The sequence below is a fragment of the Mustela lutreola genome, chromosome 18 (assembly GCF_030435805.1).
Source record: "Mustela lutreola isolate mMusLut2 chromosome 18, mMusLut2.pri, whole genome shotgun sequence".
Lineage (NCBI taxonomy): Eukaryota > Metazoa > Chordata > Mammalia > Carnivora > Mustelidae > Mustela > Mustela lutreola.
Window position 1 is genome coordinate 8,841,668 of NC_081307.1, and position 5,014 is coordinate 8,846,681.

The window sequence follows — 5,014 nt, forward strand, 5'->3', positions numbered from 1 at the left end:
GTCACGACCCTGGTCCAGCCCCAGAGGTGCCACAATGTGCCTCACATTGTGTGAGGTCACAATGTGACCTGTGTGCACGAACATGCTGGCGCGGAAGGGTTTGCAGAGGTCTGGTGAGCAAGGTGGATTTCCGGCGAAGTATCTATATCTTGGCGAGGCTCTGCTGCCCTCTGTGACCCACATTTTATGGGGAAGAGATCATTCTAGAGCTCCTCTGATGGTCGTTAAACATCCTGGAACTGAACGCTTCCATGGGGCAGAGCTGTCTGCCTTTGAATCAGCCCGGTAGACCCCTCCGGCTGTTCCATAGATTTTGCCTCAGTTAAAGATGGATTTAGCTTCCTTAGAACCTTTATCGATTGCCTTCTGAGATGCTTCTCTGGAGGAGAATTCAGTGGACGTTTATTGAACACTGGTGCGCCGTGCCAGGGAGGGACCCAGGTGCCGCCTGTGGAGGGCTGCGTCCGACAGGTGGGAAGTTAAGCTGGAGCAGCACTGGGGTCCGCCATGTGCTGCCACATCATTATCTTAGTTGGTCACAACAGTCCTGTGAGGTGCATACTGAAGAAATGGAGGCTTTGAGCACGACTTGCCTGAAAACCCAACAGTCTGCGCAGGAGGGAGCCACAGCTCCAGCTTGTCCTTTGACTCCAGCCCCACAGTCCCTTTTACTACCCTAGGTTGGAAATATGAGTGCACTTTTGCTTCGTGCTGCCCCTCAGACATTTGAGGGTAGCTAATATACTCCCTGAATTTTCTCTTTCCCTGGATCAGCTTGATCCCCCCCACCCCCAAACTGGCCTTCCTTGGCCTTAATCACATGGCGATGCCCTTGCAAATTTGCAAGTCATGGCTACTACTGTACAGCACTCTTCCATCTGTAAATAAGAGGGTCTCAACCTTGAAAGCTAGATTCTGAAGGGGAACTCCGGGTGGTGATCCCCTGCTCCCAGGCAACGAAGCCAGTTGTGAAGCCTAGGGCAACTCATAAGGTGCTTTGCCAGCAAGAATCGTGTAGTGAGAGATGGTGGATGTACAGATTTCCAGAGCAGTGTCTGACCCCTGGAACATCTTTTTCCTGACTTCCCTGCTAGGGTACGACTTAACCAGTCATGTTATGGGATCCTCATGACTAGCTGAGGAATGTCATTACACCCCCTACAGATCTATTCGATTTTTGGCTCAATATGTACGGCAAAAAAAACCAAAAAAAAAAAACTGGCTCTTTGTAGCTTCCAATGAAGTTCTTCTTGTGGGCTGGGAAGCAGAAGGGCAGTGCCTCTCCCGCGTGCCTCTCCCTCTCTTACACTCCGTACACGAAGTGTGCAGAGAGTCCCAGCTTGAGCCCATCCTGGTCAGGCACAGCTGAGCAGGCACTGGTGAACAGCTGGGGTGGGCCCCCCCCGCTCAAAGCCTATTTGCATGAGAGGCCATGCAGTCTTCTGGGACGGAGGTGGCCGGAAGAAGGAAATAGCACAAACAGCTGACCTGGGAACCGAGCTTTGATTGCAGCAGGGCGGGAATAAATCTGAGCCTGGTCTGTTGAATGGCTCACAACTGGGTTTGGCTCACAACTCAGCCCCTGCTGGGCTTCTTTACAAAACTCCTGAAGAGCAGAGTCTACACATACAAATGGGAAGCATGGTGTGCTAGTACCTGGGGAGCCAGCTTTGGGACTTGCTCTCAGAGTAAAACGGGGCAGGGATGGGGGAGGAGGGTGAAGGGGCTCTCTCCTTCATCACCTCGTGGAACCCAGCAGTACTTGGCCTCAGGGGTGCCTCACAGGGCCTCTGGTACTTCAGTGGTGTCAGTGACAACAGGGCCCAGTGAGCGGTGGTGGAACGTGGGGCCCTGGAACAAAGTGGTGTGTGGTCAGAAAACTGTGTGTGTCTTGCACATATATGAGGCAATTCCTAAGGACCTAGACATATGGGGGGGGGGTGGTAATTATGGAAGGGCTAACACCTAAGTGAGCCAGTATACGCGAAGCCATTGTAGCCAAGTAGGCCCAGGAGGCTGGGGCCGGGGACCAGCGTCTCATCCTGACTGAGCATCCCAATGTCCTCTGCCACTTTTCTGACCCATAGTTCTAAGGCCCCCACGGCTCTCGTTACACTTTTCTGGAACCACTTCAGGCTGTAAGAGCCAAAACTGTTTGCCATAAGAGTTTTCAGAAATCCTAGAATTAATATGGCCTAGGCTTTTTTTTTTTTTTTTTTGACTCAAATGAAAGCTCATGCAGACGTGGCATGACTAGCGAAACTCTGTGTTCCCAGCCTGTAAAAGAGAAATGATGGCCCTGAGTCACATAACTATACTTTCCTCTCTCTTTCAACAAGGACTTCCCCCACCGGTTTGGGGGTGGTCTGAGCTGGGGACTGAGAATGTGGGCACAAATGTACCTTCTCTTGCCGGGGAGTTGTCCTTCAGCTATGATCCACTTCTGGTCCTAACCATCTAGGAGGAAGGGAAACACGTACAGTTTTTCTCTGTGTAGACTGGGTTGACGGGGGCGACCTCAGCAAGCAGTCCCAGTACACTTCTCAAAGCCAGTGGTGAGGACTCCCTTGTGGAAAGAGTGTGGGCCACACTGTAAAGAGTAAGGGCCCTGTAGGCAGCTCCAGACAGATGTGGAAATTGGACCTGTGACCTTAAAACATGGGACAAATGGACAACCTAATAATAGTCCTCAGAAAACCCCCAAGAAAACCTGCCCTGGAAAATGTCCTGCCATCTGCTGAGGCCCCTGATGGTGGCCAGAGAGGAGCCCACGAAAGCGCGTGGACTTGCTGGGAGGTCAGAAGTAGCCTCTGCAAATGTCTGTCTTTGGTGGGGACTGCACCCAAGCCCCGAGATGGCCTGCAAATGTCAATACTTCATCTATCATCTTGCTCTTCCTCTAGAGTTTACATCTGTAGTCAGGGTTAGCAAGTGGATTTTGCTTCTAGGCCAAGTGCAGTTGATTCACAGAAGCATTGTTGAGAAGGATTTTGAGGCAGGTGTTGGGATTAGCTGGCCACCATGTCTTCTGTCACCCTGGTGGGGAGGAGGTTCCAGTGTTGTGGGAGGCAGAGTAACTGTCCCCTCGAGATTAGGTCCACGTGCTCACTCTGCCGCCTGCGGACAGGTTATGTTACATGGCTGAGAGGAGTGAAGGTTGCAGACAGGCTGACCCTGAGATATGAAGATTATCCTGATTGAGGGTCCAGGTGAGTCCAAAGTCATCCGAGGGTCCTTATAAGTGAAAGGAGGAGATGGGAAGTCAGAGTCAGTGATGTGATGTGAAAAAGGCAAGTGGATATCACTGGTTTTGAAGATGCAAGAGACCACAGGCCCACAGATGCAGGCAGCCTCTAGGAACTAGAAAAGGCATGGGAAAGGATTCTGTCCTGCAGGCTCCAGAAAGGAACAAAGTTCTGCTGACACCTTGACTGTGAGAACCATTTTGGACTTGTGGCCTCCAGAAACAATGGCATTTTGTTATAGCTACAAAAGGAAACCCATAAAATCTCCTCCTCCCCTTCCTCCTTCCCCTCACCCCTTCTGTCTCCCCTCCCTTCCCTTCCTTCCTTCTTTCCCTTCCTCCCTCCCCTTCCTCCTCCCTCCCTTCCTTCCTAGAAGGACTCTGACCCTGCATTATGTTGAGGATACTAGCCAGGTGGGCACAACAACAGGCTGAGTCCAGAAATGATGCTCTTGGGATAAAGCTCTTTGGTATAGTAGGAGCCCACTGGTGAAACAAGAATAATTCTTCTAGAACACAAATACCTGTGATTTTGTTTCTTTTCCTGGCTCTCCTGGGGAATAGTTGTGTGATTGTGGGTGAGTCTCTTTACTTCTCTCTTGGTCTGTGAAATGGGGAGGATGGACTAAAATCAGTGTTTTCTAACCATTTGTTTTTTTAATTCATGCCACCTCAGCTAGGGAGATTATGTTAAGCATTCCTTGTTGCCATTTATATGACGAAAGCAGTCTATTATCATGTTTTTAAATTTTGAGGTAAATCATAAATCACGTTTTTCAAATCACACATTCCTCTTTCCCTCTACCCTATTTCTGGGTTTCTGGGCAAAGCACTCCTCCCTCTGTCCTGCCTGTTGCACACAGTTGAGAATCCTCCGTTTGATGGTTTGTAATTTGTTCCAGATATAAGATCATTGGGGTCCAAGGGTATACGTATTCTGGAAGAGAGGAGACGAGGCAGCCTTTCTTGTTGTACATCTCTCTTCCTGGGGACCCTCTCCCCCCATTCCTCTCTGCCCGGACCAGTTCTCCTTCTGCGCCTCTCCCAGGCTCTGAAGTAGCAGGCAGGCAGGCCTTCTGAGCAAGCAGACCATCTCTCAGCAAGATTGCCAGCGTGGTTATCTTTTATTTCTGCCGTGTGCTATAGCACGAGAGTGATCTCAACTTCAGAGATTATCACCTCTCATCTTTTCTCCCTTCCTTTTTCTTCCTGCAAGATGATAAAATTACCAGACAAGCCCTCCCTTCCTCCTGGCCTAGTCAGACCTCAGAGATATTTACTTCTCAGGTAAACAGCTGTAATCGCCCTAACCAGACTTTATCACAGTTAAGCAAGTTAAATTCTCCTGGTTTAATCCCCCATGTGCTGTGGTTTTTTATTTTTTATTATTATTATTATTATTTTTTTGAGTATAAAGCTTTCGACATCTTTTGATATAATATGGCAACTCTGGGCCACTGGATTTGATTAGGCACCAGGCAAAGAGATTTCAATGTGACTGAACTGGAAAAGAAGGGACCCTCTACGAAACAGCTCTGGGCAGAAAAAAGTCTGTGGAAAAGCACATTTGCTGACAAGAGGCAAGAAGGGGGATATGCAGGTATTTTGGAGGGCTTGGGGACTCTCACTAGTCATGCCAGCCTTTGGTGGCCAGTCAGTAACATGAGGTCCAAACAGTCAACCCCCACGTTCATGTCTTTCAGCGTTGTCCCTTAACCACATGCTGGGCACAGTGACCGGAAGACGGGAGAAACGAATGGCACCGTGCCT